Below are 17,030 nucleotides of genomic sequence, written 5' to 3'. Positions count from 1 at the left end.
CTCCCCTCTAGGCTTTCGAATATTAGCTAAAACAATGTCTTCCCCCATAGTGCCTTTTTTAGGTAATGCCAAACTGAAAGAACTTACTTCCAACATAGCAAATCAAAACCAAGAAAATCTAAAGGTATTACTGTTCAATACTAGGAGTCTAAACAAAAAACTCCACTCCCTAGAAGCTCTCTTTACCCTACAGAATGCTGATATCTGTGCGGTCACTGAGACATGGTATAAATCTGCAGAGAGCACACCAACAGTGCTAGGTTATAATGCCTTCCACACATTTAGGCCAGCTACTTCACAGGCAGGGGCTAAAGGTGGAGGGGTCTCTATTTACATCAAAGATAAATATACTTCAAGGCTGGTCAAAGAGGACAATGTATTTGAGCTGCTATATGTTCAAATCACCACAGGCAAAATTAAATACCACTTCCTTGCAAGCTATAGATCCCCCTCTATGACCCAGGAAGTCCATACCATGTATTTAAACTTATTAGAAATACTAACCATCCAACACAATACCATATTCATGGGTGACTTTAATTATCCCACTACTAACTGGGAATCTTGTACGACACCAAAAGTACATACACATAAATTCCTGGATTTTCTAAATACAGACTTCCTGGACAGGATAGTCAATACACCAACCAGGGGTGCAACCATACTGGATCTGATCCTTACTAATATGGGAGAGTGCTGCACACCATTTACTGTAATGCCTTTCCTGGTAAGGTTTCCACAAAATGGTCTCCTCTGAAGTAAAAATAAAACCTGGAACCCAGCTAAACTTGGAATATTCAGGGACTATTCTAAGGCTAACCTCCTGCTATTAAGTGAGAACCTGGCAACATTTCAAGCCCCCATAAACCATGAGAACACTGCTGTCTATTCAGAACTGTTCACAGAAATCCTATACAAGCATGTTAATAGCAGCATACAGGCAGCTGTACCCACCAAGAAGAAGTACAGAACTAACTCAAAAAACAAGGCACCCTGGTGGAATCACAAAATCAATAGGCTGTATAACAGGAGGAAGAAAATCATGGCAAAAATTAGGAGGTGCAACACCAAGCAGGATAAAAGCACTCTCATCAAACTAAACAATTTTATTTTATTTATTTTATTTTACATTTGTTAACCGGGAGTGTCTGACTGAGCTGAAAAGGCCCGTTTTCAGCAGAGGACAGGGGAGAAAAGCTCCACATAGAAAAATTACAGATACATTTAGTTATTTAGACATGATCAGTATACACACAAATTACAAAAGACATGTTTTTACAGTGGTATGCAGCACATCAACAGTTACAGTGGAGAGAACAAACAAAAAAATATCAATTTAAAAATAAAGGTAATTAATAGATTTGTGGTGTACAGCTAAAATTTGGAACATAGGTAGAATACATACATAGTACACAGGTACAGTACATACATTGTAGATTAGCCAGTGTTTGTGAATAAGAATGGAAACTATTATTAAGTACTCTAGGTTTAGTATGTGTACCTTATCCACTTTCACTAGCCTGGGGAGCAATCATGGCACTGCCAACTTTTCTTGAGATGTTGCCTGATGAGGTCTTTAAAGGAGGCTTTGGATGATGTGTTTTGAATGCTAGTGGGGACAGAGTTCCATTTTTTAGCCACTGAATTACTATATAGTGCATCTCCAAAGCTATTGTAGCTGTTGGTAACTTCTAGTAGTAGTTTGCTTGATGATCTAAGAGGCCTTTTGGCTAAGTGATGTAGTGCTAGATTTTTGAGGGCAGGACACTTACTGGGAAGGTAATAGATCAAATGACAGAGGCAGAGCTGATTGTAGGTTAGGAGGCTGGGCAGTTCAAGCCAGTGGAGCTGTCTTAAAGCAGTACAGTGATGAGTTCTATATGAGAAATTTGCAGCAAAGTGGGCAATTCTGTTATATCAGGCTTCCATTTTGCTTAGTTCAGTTTTGTTGAGATTAGTCAGAATGGGAGATGCATAGAGTAGGGTGGATAGAAGTTGGGAGCGAGCAATGGCTGATCTTGTGTTGTTGGTAAGAGACGGTTTGATACGATAGAGTGATCCCAGTTTGGCATGTACTTTTTTAATAGTTAAGTTGAGATGACTATCAAATTTTAGGTGGGAGTCTATGGTTATTCCCAGTAGATTAGCCTGTGCCACTGGAGTGATTGGAGTAGCATTTGTGGAGTAGATAGTGAATTCACTGTTTTCAGTGTTTTTGTTAGAACTGGTTATAATCATAAGCTGAGTTCTCTTTGGATTGAGGAACAGTTGGGCTTTGGTAAGGTAGTTTTCAATGTCAGAGAATGCTAGCTGAGTTGTTTGCAGGAGGGTGGGAATGTTTTGTGCAGCACAGAGTAAGGTAGTGTCATCTGCATACTGAATGACAGATGCATGCTGTGTGGAGGTATGGAGGTCATTTGTGAATATTGTGAATAGTAGTGGTCCTAAGAGAGAACCCTGTGGTACTCCTATAGTTATGGGCAGCTGAGGAGAGAGAGAATTTTCTCATTTCATAGCTTGGTACCTGTCAGTTAAGTAGCTTTGGAACCAGGTAAGAGTGGAATTTGCTAGGTGATATTGGTTTAGTTTGTTTATCAGGATTTGGTACAAGACTGTGTCAAATGCTTTGGACATATCCAAAAAAAAGAGTTGACACCTGCAGGCCTTCATTTTTGAGATGGTTTACTGCGTCTGTGAAGCAGAGGAGGGCTGTAGTGGTACTATGGGCAGGTCTGAAACAATGCTGAGTAGGTGACAGGATGTTGCTGTCTTGGAGATATTTTAGCATCTGGGTATGGATGCATTTTTCTAGGATTTTGGCCGGGGGGAGAGTAAAGCAATGGGTCTATAGTTAGTAAGTTCAGTGGAGGTCCCACCTTTATGTATGGGTGTATTTTCCAGAGTTTGGGCAAATAGTTTTCAAAAATGATCTGTTTATGAGGGTGGAGATTGGAATAGCAATAGCATCTGCTGTGAGTTTCAAGAAATAGCTGGGGAGTAGGTCGGCTGCTGTTGATGAGGTTTTTAGTTTGGATAGCATGCTTTTGATTGAAGTGGTACAAACTGTTTTGTTATTTGTGTTGGGGGGGATAGTGAGAAAGGAACTGTCCTGTGATAAACTCATTCCCTCCAGCAGAGCTCTTTTGAGTGTATACCTTTAACTCCCAGTGGGCGTGGCTTCAGCCTTTAAAAAATGAATTTATCACCTTACAGTTCTAACAAATACTTATTAACAGAGATCATATATCAATACAATTGTGTTTGCCATCATATATGCTTCAAGATAAAATATTCTGATACCTTGTGTGTAGCATGGTTTTGGAATTATTAATGCACATATGAACAGGCAATATTTGACGCCTAGAGGAGCAGTAGGAGGTAACTGAAGAAACGCCTGTAGACGTCACTCAGCTGTAATGGATAGAATTGAGTTCACAAAGTGGGAGTTGAATTGTGTTTCGATGGGACCTTTAGTGTCAGGGGTCAAGTCAGAGGTCAAATAAAGTCTACCAAAGCCAATTTTGAGGTATGTTTGGCCTCCCAGGCCAAGGACAACCACAAAGCATTCTTTAGCTATGTCTGCAGCCTCAAAGGCAATACACAATTGTGTGCAGAGCTCATTGTAAACGGAGCCACCAATACTGAGCCAGAAGACATAGCAAATGTCCTGAATGATAAATTCAGCTCCAACTTTACCCCTGTCTCCCCTTCAACCTTCCCTGAGGAAATATCATCAAAATATAACTTCCCCTACTATCACTAGGGAGCAGGTCCTTAATGTTCTCTCTAAGACCAAGAACACTGCATCAATGGGCCCAGACAATATCCCAGGATGCCTTCTAAATAGCATGAAACATGGCCTTCAGAATTACTATTTAATTTTAGCCTCTAAACAGGTTTTCTGCCTCATGAATGGAGAAAGGCAACAGTCATCCCTCTGCACCAAAGGTGGGCCATCTGCAGACCCTGGAAACTACAGACACATATGTCTCAGACTAGTCTTGCATGTAAAGCCATGGAAAGCATTATAGAGATATAGTAAATCTTCAGACACTGGACCCAACCCAGTTTGGTTTCATCAAGGGCAGACCATGCATACTTAACCTGGTGGACTTCTTCGAGAAGGTCACTAAAGCAATGGATGAGGACAAAATTGTTCACACTGCCTACCTTGACCTGGCCAAGGCATTTGACACAATACCCCACTCAGGCATTGTTGACAAACTCAAGAGGTTAGGTACAAACCCAGATGTCACTCGGTGGATAGCCAACTGACTCACAGACAGGACCCAGGAAGGTAGAACTGAGGAGTCCACCTCTACAAAATGGCCAGTCACAAGTGGAGTCCCTCAAGGATCAGTCCTGGACTGTCTCCTTTTGGCATTTACTTCTCAGACATCAAGGCCAATGTCAGTGGTCTCTGGGTGACTATATTTGCAGGTGACTGTAAATTAGGAGTTGTCCTTGAATCTCACACTGACACAAATATTCTCCAAGAGGGGCTGACACAAGCAACTGGTATCAGAGCCATGGACTAAAACTAAATGCCAAGAAATGTACAATAGTATCCTTTGGGAAGTCATCCATCCCTGGTAGCTATCATACTGACAACACACCCCCTTAGAGCTGACCCAGTAGTCAGGGACTTAGTGACTTGCACAACTTATAAACAAAGGTATGGCATCTAAGTCCAAGGAAGTCATTGTTCCACTGTATTCGGCATTCATCTGACCTATCATTGAGTACAATGCTCCCTTTGGTATGTGCCTAACCAGGCCTATCCAACAATTGGAATGTCCACAGAGGTGCCTGACTAAAAGAATACAGGCTGTAAGTAAAATGTCCTATGCAGACTGCCTCAAGGCCCTCTCCCTGTATTCTGTCTCCTACAGGCTTTTGAGGGGAGATCTATGACTGGCATACAGGGCATTGTCAGACCCCAATCTGATGGACCTCCTACATATCCACAAAATAAACAGCACTGGGATTATCCATTCTAAAGACTTAAACCTTGCCTGTGATATAAATAGGGCCTGCTGCAGAGATAGGTATGTATCCCAGAGAGTGCTGTTTCTATGGAACAGGCTCCCCATGCATGTGAAGCAGAGTTCCTCCCTAACCCAATTCAAGTGCAATGTGGACAACTGGATGGGAAACCAGAAAATCATCCCTGGTTTGGCACCTATGTCTCTAATGGACACAGGTAACCTGTAAATGGTTCATCTCCCAGGCCCATGCTTACACTTATTAAGGGTCTCAGAACCTGTCAGAGACTTAGGATGCATAGCTAGGCTTAAAAAGGCTCTTGTGGTCATTAGCCTAGTAAGCTCCTATGAACCTATGAAGAATGGAAAATACTGCCACTTTGATGTAAACAGCCCATGACATACTAGTAAAAGTCAAAGACAAGTTTTAAAAGGATCAGTTGAAGTAATACATGCTACCTCTTACAATCTAAATAGAAAAGGGTGAGTAGTATATGGGGTATTTAGTTTTAACTGCATTAATGCATACTTACAGAAAGTTGTGTTTCATACAGTATGCTTCTTGGCCTTTTGGCTAAGATCAAGTGTATAATCTGTTCTTATCAGTTTAAAAGTGTAGTAGGTTTTATAAAAGCAGTCTGAAGAAACAACAACTCTTGAAGACTAGTAACACATTAACAGCTTCCATGTTATTCATAGAGCATTCTGAAAAGCATTGAAATGAGACTACTATATTAATTTTTCCCATCTCTAAAACCAAATCAAAGATTTTAAATAGCGTCTTCCAAAAAAGTTAACAAAGATTATCCGATTTCTTAAAAATTTACTATCATTTAATGTATTTTGTGATCATCCCAATGGCCCACTGATATGTGTATATATGTATATATATATATATATATATATATATATATATATATATATATATATATATATATATATATATATATATATATATATATATATATATATATATATATATATATATATATATATATATATATATATATATATATATATATATAGATCATATATATCATGATCTAGATATAGATCAGATGATCGAGTTTTCAGAAACTCAAAATCCATATGGTCAGGATCATATGATTGAGTTTCCAAAAACTAGAAACATATCAGTAAAAACTAAATGAAAACTCTAGCCAAGCTAGAATTTCCACTGAGTGACCCCTCAAACCTCCTGCATTAGAGGCACATGGGATATATGCAAATGACCCTTATGAACATCAGATGTAGGGTTGCCACCTTCCTTCACGGCTAAAACCGGAGCAAAGCCACGCCCCTCGCTTCACCAGTAACCCAACCCACCCCAACCCCCTCTCCCGCCAACATACCGCCTATTTTGGGACGTAACGACAGCATCACTCGATGGGAACGCCCTCTTTTTTCATTCCCGCCGCCTGCTTTTGGCTGATTTGCTATGCTTTTCTGTAAAAAAAGCATAGTAAATCAGCCGATTTACAAACTCTGATAGTCTGTTTCCTTTTTGAAACAGAATACCGGAGTTTGTACAGTGTTTTCCGGACTAACGGAGAATCAGTTTGATTTCCTGATAGTCCGGAAAAAAATCGGAGGGGTGGCAAGCCTAATCAGATGTTTCAGCTATATGTCGATTCTGAATGCCCATGACTTTTTAAGTCATTTTAATGGACAAATTCAGGCCAATAAAGCCAAACCCCACTACCTGTGGACATACATGTTTCGGCCTTGTTATGGCCTCATCAGCACAGCACAAGTTGACTGTTTGACTAAGCATTACAAACACAGGGCTGTTATACCCAGCTGATGTCCATTACCATTAGGGTGTCTGCAAAATATCCCAACTAACAAACTAAAGCAATGAGTGAAAAGGTCACACAGAAAAACTAATCAGTAGAAAATGAAATGAAAACTCTAGCCAAGCTAGAATTTCTACTGAGTGACCTGTCAAACCTCCTGTACCGAAACATGCATGTCCACAGCTAGTGGTGTTTGGCTTTATTGGCCTGAATTTGTCCATTAAAATGATTTAAAAAGTCATGGGCATTCAGAATCCATATAATTGAAACACCTGATGTTCATAAAGGTCATTTGCATATACCCCGCATGCCTCTAATACAGGAGGGTTGAGATGTCACTCAGACAGATTAGATTGTAAGAGGTAGCATATATTACTTAACTTGATCCTTTTAAAACTTATCTTTGACTTTTACTAGTATGTCATGGGCTTTTTACATCAAAGTGGCATAATTTTCAGTACTTAATAGTTTGTTCTACTATGAATTGCCATCATCCACTAAGTCAACAATACAAAATACAAAAAAGTAATTCCCAAAACACAGAAAGGCAAAAAATGAAACTTTAAGCATCTTTTTGCAATGTGAGGTGGCAAGGCCCCTGCACCCCTCAAAGAACTTGTATATATCAACTTCATGGTAGCACAAACTTGATGAAGGGAATTAGGCCCATGAAAGTACCCATTAGCACCTCATAGCATTAATCCTTATAAGAACCTGACATATTCATTTAATTTGAAGAATAATGGCTTCAAATATACATTAAACACAAATGAAGAAAGTGGACAAGCTTGTCTAGCAACAAATTACAGCTCCTGAAGAAAATGCTATTAATAATCAGCCTACCAGCTGGAGTTCCATATAACTAATTATTTTTTAACAAAACTGTTCATTTAAACCTGTATGGAGTCTTCAACAGAAAATATATGCCTAGCATTCTGAAACCATTAGCAGCATCTAAAGATGTGAATTATATTTATGTTTAGCTCCAAATGACGTGTCGCAAACCATGTTATTAGACTGTTATCTTGTGTTCACTGATCCCCCTCCAAAAAAAAGAATGGCATAAGTCTGAATTATGGGGATAAATATTGAGGAAAGTGTTTGATATTTAAACTATTTAGATCTACATTATGATTTCTTATAATACATTTTCTTGTTTTAGGAAGTGGGAAGTGATGGACTGCTTTAATTAAAGGTCCTGAAACTATAATGTTATAAAAGTATGAAGCCCATTTACAAAGCAAAATAAAACTGAGCCAGCAAAACTCACATGATCCAGAACAATTTTATTTCTTATATAAGAATAACCTGATATAGTTATGTTATTGGTTAGTGGCTACTGAATATTTAAAAATTAAGATGAGTCTTCAGAAAAAAAAATGTACCTGACTACTCTGCATGGGAAGATGAGTCAGGAAACTGATACAGTTACAAAAACTGCTGTATACAGTGTTACAACATACATTTTTAGCAAAAATTACATTATCACCTCAACAAAGGTGATGATTTTATAACTTGAAAGCCAGGTTATATACTTGACTGAGGATGGTGGAGCTTTTTGTGTTAAATCAGAATATGCAGCTACTGGTAGCATACACATTATCAGTAAGCAAAAAAATTCACTTTAGAACTTATTTTATTTAATTCATGCAAATACATTATGATATATTCAGAAACCTTGACCTTGTGTTATTCTACAGCATTTATTTAAACAGATTTTCTTTTCATGTATCTTCTTTTTGTTTAATAATTAAAAATGTTTCCCTGATAAGAAATCCCTCAAGGACTCACATACCAAAATAAAAAATGCAGCTCTTGAAACGAGGAAAGAAATGTTAAAAGCAAGGCAATACAATCTTGAATATCAAAATAGTTTAGCATTTAGGTAAAACATTTTCATAAACTATTTTAGAAGACATTTTCCACTCTGTAGTATAAGTTAAATCGAATAAAGATAAGGTCAATCCATCTTGCTTTGATAATACAAACATATAAAAATGCTGAAAGAAAAACAACCATGGCCTCTTGAGTTTACTTCAGCGTTGCACAGCTGACCCCATTAGCACTGTTCTAGCTTCTCCTTGCTCTGTCCCAAGCACCTCTAACTCCCATGTTAATGTGTACTGTACTGCTGCCTCAGATGAAGTATTCCAAAACATTATCATATTCTCTGTGAAGTAGCACTTCCAGAGTAATGTTATGAATCATCTCATTTTCACAATCCACCCATCCCTGCTAGTCCTACTTTTGCCTTCCTCTTCAACTCCATCCTTCTCATTTGCTGCCAGATAATTTACTATAGCCAAATCATAGCCTATTCTTTAATGTATTCACACCCAAATGTACTGTCTCTCCTCATACTATGTTCCTTGAGTTCTATCACTGTTTTGCTAATTCTGCATTGTTTGCTTTCTACAAGCCACATTTCCTTTTCCCTATAATTACCACCAAAACCGTGTAAGTACAGTAGCAGTAACTTTAAAAGCAACATGTACTAAAGAAGGGTGATCTTGGAATCTCTGGAATTCATTGCTGATACAGTGTATGTCAGTATGCTAGGGACCATCACCAATTCAGCACAGCTATGAATTTTGTGATGCATTCCTACAATGCATCACAAGATTTAGTACAGCTATGACAAATACCTTTAAATATTTTTCTTCCTGTGTAGGCACCTCCACGGCACAGATACATGGAGCCAGGATTGTAATGCAGGCAGTCTAAGTCTGAGTCATAGGTCCATGCCCTGAGAGGTCATCTGCAGGGATAAGGACTGAATTACATTTCTGCTGGTTTACCTGTCCCAAAGGTAGGAGAAAGGCTCTTTGCTCAAGGATATAGTTCTTGCTGGGCACAGGTGCTCTAGTCCTGCAGCACTAATTCTAGAATGATCTAGCGGTTCATCAGTGGACTACTTCTGCATTGATAGCATTGCATGCTAGGCATCGGTTGGGACAGTAGCTGAATCATACCAAAGAAGCTCTTCACAGCCTTCAGGTTAGTGCTGTACTGGGTCATTTTGGTCTCATGTCTGCTTGCTTGCCAGACGCTTATAGACAGTATTTTTTTCCACTTGCAAAGCCCTAGTCCTTAAGGGGAAAGTCAGACAGGTGGTGGGAATATCAAAGAGATGAAGATCAAGGAAGAGGTCTGGAATTCAGTTGATGACAGATAGGTTCATATGTTGGTACTAGGCTATCAGCCCTAGGGCCTATACAAGCCTAGCCATAACAATTCCCTGGCTATTTCTTCCCACACTATTTACTTCCCTGGACCCCTGTCTAGCAGAGTGACTGACGTGATCTCCAGGGCGAATTTCCTTTCTCCCATCCAATCATCATGGCTCCTTTTGAAGAGGGCCAAAGAGGTGCTCTGCTTGACATGTATAGGCAGTCTAGATGGCTGTTAAGAAAATCAAAAATAATTAAAAAATAAATAAAAAATACTTTGTCTTTTCTGTAGGGTGATCACACCAAGAATGTATGCTTTCTAGAAGTTAACCTTCCAAAGTACACAGTAATATTTTTACACTAAATCCAAGCTTCCACCTGTTCTTACCATCCTCTAACATACATAACCTTGGACTTCTTATAATGAGTACCTGCTACCTGTCTCCCAACATGCAGGTCACCATCTGTCCATCTGGAACTACTTTACCACTCTGCAAAATGGTCTTGCTCTCTAAACTCTGTGATGTATGAAATAATTGTATCAAAAGGGACCAGTCTCATCATAGTACCCTGTGATACTCTATTGCTTACTGGCTTTACAGGTATAATGACCAAGTCTAAGGTAACCATAACATGTTTAGATAAAGCCATAATTTATGGTCACCGAATGTGAAGTATTGTCAGTTCAAAAGGTAGTTTATATCGCTCTATTAAGGCAAAAAGGATTCTAAATTTATTAAGAGCCAGAAAGGAATGATGCATACACATGATGAGGAATTCTGATTATGTAAAACAGGATTCTGACCTACATTCCTTCTGCCAATAAATAATTCCACATTGGTGGGAAATTTCTGTTTAACATTAACTATTTAGCCAACCATTCTGTTTAACTAGAGCAGGATGCATACATAGGAGTTATAAGAATAGAATAATCAAGTGTACTGAGAAAATGTTATAAAAATACTGCCATGTTGGAGTGTAGTTTGTCTACAGTCAGCATTATATTAATATTTGCTATTATACAGTGAAAACTAATTAATTTTCAAAAATATGCACAGATTGAACATGGCAATCAGACTGTTCATGATAAATCCAGCAGTGGCTACATTAAGAAGTCTAACAGGCAAACTAAAAAACATGATTCAGTACACAATTGTACAGTGTACATAAATAGAAAGATGTTTTCGTGTTTAAAAAAAAAACTACAATGAAAAAGTACTTCGGTAACCTTTGTGAAATAAATGCTGAAGTGGTTATTAATCAAAGACAGTCACAAGCAACATTTTTTCAGTATTTCAATTCCCAAGATCACTGCAGACACAGAAAAGAAAAATGCAGCTTCCATTTTGTTCACTGTCCTTACGTCCCCAAATAAAATATTAGCTTCTAACTTAAAAATGATGAGGCCCCCCCCCCCCCATAAAATAACTGCAGGTGCTATAGAATTTAGTTACAGTTATTAAACTAAAATGAAATAATCAAGAGGTTGGAGTACCTGACCTGCCTGCAAAGTGAACTGAAACCATTATTAAAATTCTATGATTACATGAACTCTGAAAATAAGTAGAGACATAAAATGTTGTATATGACATACTAACCATTAGAAAACAAACTACAAGCAGCAAGGCTCAGAGATGCACTGTAACGACATCCTCTCATTCAAACAGTTATGTACTTGCATGATCTTCTAGTCCAGCTGTCAGACACCTCAGAAAGTGAAAGAATATGGCAGCATCATGAAATTCCCATTATACAATGTTATTAGCTTAAAAGAAAAGTAATTTCCTTTTTTTTAAATAATGGCTTTGTACCATAGCAATAATCTACTTCATCCTCAAGATCAAACCATGTGAAGCAGTGTGAAAACCAAACATTATCCTTGCCCAGTCATGGATTATTGCTAAAATAGTTGCACCACCACTTGGGGTAATGTTGGTGATCTTGACTTCATCCTCATTTAAATGGGTTTCTTCCACAAAACACATTTACATTTCTAAATGTAGACAATAAATGCCAACCTGTTTTAATATTGACTTAATCTTCTGCCCATTTTGTAGGCTTCTGAGATTCCAGAACCTATTTATCACATTACTAGTTTAGATGTTATTTAAAAAGCAGAGCTTTGTAAGGGCACTCACCTTAATAGCACATCTTGTCAGGAAATGTCATGTGTATGATAAAACCCTCACAATAAGGAGTAGTCAGCTTGCAAAGTATTCTGGCCCCAGTTAATTTTTCCAGTAATCCCAGAAACCCCCACACCTCAAACACTGTGCATTTTTGTCTGTACTACCATTGGGCTGGCAAAAGTACCATGTAAAAGACACACTAATAGTATTTTTATTTCTTCCTAGCCAGCTATTTATAGTGAGTTTAGTGTACAACTTTGATAAACAAAAGGCACTGAAAAATAGAGCTGGAACACTGTAAACAATTATAATTATATAAACATATTATTTCAAATAAGAAGAAGATAAGCTCTCAGAATAGAATAAAACAAGCTGATAAACTAAAGCCATTCAAAGTCCAGTTACAAAATCCAAGCCCAGATCCAGTGGGGGATGTAGATGTGTGCTCTTATTACAGGGATGTCATCTCTACCGAAGATATATTGTTACGGGGCATACCATCATACAACTGCATTGTCTTACTCTATGACAGTCACCTTTGCAGTAAGCATTTAAGTAAAGCTGTATCCCAGATAATATCATTTGAAAAGCAGAGAGACAGACAACTGTAACATCTGTTAATCAGAAACAGTTCTAAAAGATTCTCAGAATGTGGCGAGTCTGATTTGGCAGCCACATACTAAGTAAAATCTGTTTCGGTGGAGCTTGGAAAACTGTGTCATAAAAACCCATCCATAATAATACTGACATTTTTCCATACCTTTGTAAGCAGTATAGACAGGATCTCCTGTTTATAAGAATAAAACCATCAGAAAGATGATCCTTTTCAAGTGAGAACCGCCCTCAACAAAGCTAAAAACACAGCATCAATGGGACCTGACGGTATCCCGGGTTGCGTGCTACGTGAACTCCAAGAGGAGCTAAACCTGCACATAAAAATGCTATTTAACCTTAGCCTTACTACAGGATATGTACCTGAACACTGGCGTACAGCAACAGTGGTCCCACTCCACAAAGGGGGTACCTCTACAGACCCTGGGAACTACCGCCCCATAAGCTTAACCAGCCTGGTCTACAAAGCTATGGAAAGAATCATTATGGAACTCATAAACAGAGACATAGGGGACCTACAGACACTTGACCCCACCCAGTTCGGCTTTGTAAAGGGCAGATCCTGCCTTTTGAACCTGGTTGACTTTTGAAACAGTCACTAGAGCCATTGATGAGGGCAAAGCAGTCCATACAGCCTACCTGGACTTGGCTAAGGCCTTCGACACAATACCCCACTCAGGCATCATAGATAAGCTCACCAGCTTAAACGTAAACCCTTATGTCACTAGATGGGTTGCAAACTGGCTAAAGGACAGAACCCATAAAGTTAAAATCGCTGGAGCAATGTCAGACTCAAAGCCAGTCACAAGTGGTGTCCCACAGAGATCTGTCCTGGGACCCCTCTTGTTCGGCATTTATTTCTCAGATGTTAAAGCAAACATGGGAGGGTTGTGGCTGACAAAGTTCGCAGATGACTGCAAACTAGGCACCATAGTCAATACACCAGCGGACACATACATCCTACAAAAAGGCCTCACAGAAACAGAAAACTGGTGCCGGAGTCACGGCCTTAAACTAAATGCCAAAAAATGTATAGTCATCCCCTTTGGGAAAAACAAAGTACCCACAAATTATCACATAGACAGCAACCCACTGAGTACGGAAAAAGTAATCAGAGACCTAGGGACCTAAGTCGACAGCGACCTCTCATTTGACACCCACGTTGCCAAAGTGGTTAGAAAAACATTCTACCTTGCACACCTCATCATGAAGGGATTCACATCCAGATCCAAGGATGTCATTGTACCCCTATACTCCTCCCTCATTAGACCCATGATTGAGTACAATGCCCCATTTGGTATGTACCTCATCTGGCATTTGCAACAGCTGGAGAGACCACAAAAATACCTCACCAAGAGGATCAAGGGTCTCCAACATATGTCTTATTCTGCCAGACTAAAGAAACTCCAACTCTATTCAGTAGCATACCGCCTGCTCAGAGGTGATCTCTGCCTGACGTACAAGGCCATGTCCAATCAGGATCTGATGGACATGCTCCACCTCAAAAAATCCAAATCCATCAGGACCACGAGAGCTAAAGACTTAAACCTTGGCACAAGTATGAATAGGACATGCTGGAGGGATAGATTCATAACCCAGAGGTTTCCCATGCTTTGGAACAAGATCCCAGTTCATGTTAGGCAGAGCCCCTCATTGACTCTCTTCAAGAGAAATCTTGATGAGTGGATGGGAGATCGTAAGTTTACCCCAGTGGTCACATCTGTGTCACTGCTAGATAGGGGCACAGTAAACTAATTCTATTATATAAGGGGGCCTTCATTGTGTCACTACTAGACAGAGGCACAGTATTCTAAATCTATTCTGTGCATTGTTGTACCATTTCATGGGGTGGCGAAAGCCACATCACTATGGCTAGGCTTACAAATGCCCCAGGGCAGATAGCCTAGTACTAAACTATGAAACTATGAAACTATAAGAACCATAACATAGTAGCAGAATATTTAGAGAGTGGACAATCAAATTATACCATACCCAAACATTATCATTTAGTTCAGTCTGCCAAGATAATGGTTCAACCTTAAAAACATGCTAAGCAGTACCCTCTAGAAAGAAGAGTGGCAGGCAACTGCAGAATTTGACAGTCACAAAGAGCATTATGGTCTTTTTATTTTGCCTCCCTAAAAGAAACACAACAATGGAACCATTTTCAAATTTCCACAAACAGTACCTAGTCAGCCAAATTTGAAACTACAGCAACTAATTCTGTGGAATAGAAGAAGATGGGAATCAGAAATGAGCAGGCAGGTTGTTGTTGAAATAACCCTCAATTTATTACGTATAAGCTTACTGACAGACAGAATGAGACAGTGATGCCCTATATATATAGTAATGTTGTGCAGTAGTTATCAAAGAGGCTCTGGGTTGCCCAGAAAAGTGAACATAAATTAATAAGAATATTTGAAACACCAAATGATGCTGGAAGCTATAGAAACACAATGGGCACAATTAATAATCTTTATTTAACAAATATATATATATATATATATATATATATATATATATATATATATATATGTGTGTGTGTGTGTGTGTGTGTGTGTGTGTGTGTGTGTGTGTGCATACATATATATATATCAGTAAAGCGATACTTAAGCGCTTTCATGCCACCAAGATAGGGACTTCATCAGAACTATCATTTAAATAAACAACTTCCCTTTTAAAATGTACCTCAAGTAATGCTCACAATCAAACAATTGCAACAATAAAACAATGCTTTATCTTAAAAGCAAACTTGTAAATGAATATGTCAGGGTTGTTCCTTTAACAAGTTCCTAAGCCAATAATTATGAAACCATCAATACATAAATTATAATAAAACAAATGCACTATATTGAAAACTTAATGTTAAAAAAAATAGTGTAAAAATAGTGTAAAATATGAACAAAAGAAATACATACATAGGTATGTAAATAAATAAAAAAATAATTACATAAATAAAATACTGTTAAATGTATAGTTTGGCTGACCTAATTTTCAAAACAGGTAAAATGGAAACAGTTTCATTCAATCCAGGAGGGCTAGAGGTATTCAGTCTCAATTGCCATAATAATTCCAAATATTCTAATCTGTTTCCCCACATCCTCTCCCTCCATCTGCTGTAACTATATCCAAAATACAGAATAAAAATCTTTAACAATTATTGCAAATAACTGAATGCTTATAAAGTGCATTATCATTCTGATTTTAAATATAGTAATGTTCGTAAATTCTTTTGCATAGGTAGCTCTCCATTTTACCTACATAAAGTGAAGAACAGGTAGAACATATAGCTATGTAAACTACTCCTTTAGTATGACAATTCCCATGTTTAGATAGGATCTTCAAACTAATGGAACCCCCCCACTAGATGTCTATTTCCTGTTAAAATGTATTTACATTGGGGGACAACATCCACAGGGTTGTGTTCCCTTATTCTCTATTCCATTAATAGCATTGTCTCTTAAGTTGTTTTCCAATAATTTCTTGACATTCCTAGCAGTTTTATATACAAATGTTGGTCTTTTACCTTTTATATTTGAAAGTGCTTCACTAAGATAATACAGTTTTTGTTAATAATTTTTCTATATTTATCAGTTTCTGTATTTTACTCTGTAACTATGAGGGGGCTGTTGCTTAATACTTTCCTGAACATATTCTATTCTGTTTAAATCTTTACCTAATGTTGTTGTGTGTCTTTCGGCTTTTCCCGGTAAGGGGTCACCACAGCGGAACTCCGGTCTGCTAATGATTGGCAGTAGATTTTTTTACGAAACACCGAGGTACCAGCTTGACACCCAACCTTCAACAAAGGCATGCCCATTTACGCACACATGTCTTTCTAACGCTACCCAACCGCGGGGAGGACATGCAGACTCCACACAGAAGGCACTCCCAAGCCAAGCCGAGAATCGAATGGGAGAACCTCTTGCTGTGAGGTAACAAAGCTACCGCGTGCTGAAACTAATAGGTCTTCTATTTAAAATATCCTTGTAAATCTTACTAGCAGAACTGTTAGGGTATCCCCTATCTGTAAACATCAAATTTGCACTCTCTTCCCTAAACTTACTGCCATCAGAAAACAATGTAGACAGTCATATGAATTGCCCTTTCACAATTCAACTCTTGACACTATAAGGATGAAAACTTGCAAAATGAAAGTAATTATTACTAAAAGTCAATTTACGATATATAGTAGATTTACAACCCTCACTTGCCATCAAAATTAAAACATCCAAATAATTTCTTTTTTCAGAATGATATGTGTAAGTGAATGTCAAGAAATTCATAGTTCCATTCAAATATTTTATAAATTCATTTATTTTAACTTCTTGTCCATTC

General features: G+C 38.2%; 1 non-coding gene across 1 annotated transcript; it reads left to right on the top strand.

The window, feature by feature from the left end:
- Positions 1 to 5,539: 5,539 nt before the first annotated feature.
- Positions 5,540 to 5,736, top strand: LOC122797440. Its single transcript, XR_006364138.1, has one exon. It is a non-coding gene; the product is annotated as a U2 spliceosomal RNA (small nuclear RNA).
- The last annotated feature ends 11,294 nt before the right edge of the window (positions 5,737 to 17,030 follow it).

The sequence above is a fragment of the Protopterus annectens genome, chromosome 3.part0 (assembly GCF_019279795.1).
Source record: "Protopterus annectens isolate FY-2018-M chromosome 3.part0, PAN1.0, whole genome shotgun sequence".
Classification (NCBI taxonomy): Eukaryota; Metazoa; Chordata; order Ceratodontiformes; family Protopteridae; genus Protopterus; species Protopterus annectens.
This window is presented reverse-complemented; position numbering and strand designations above follow the sequence as displayed.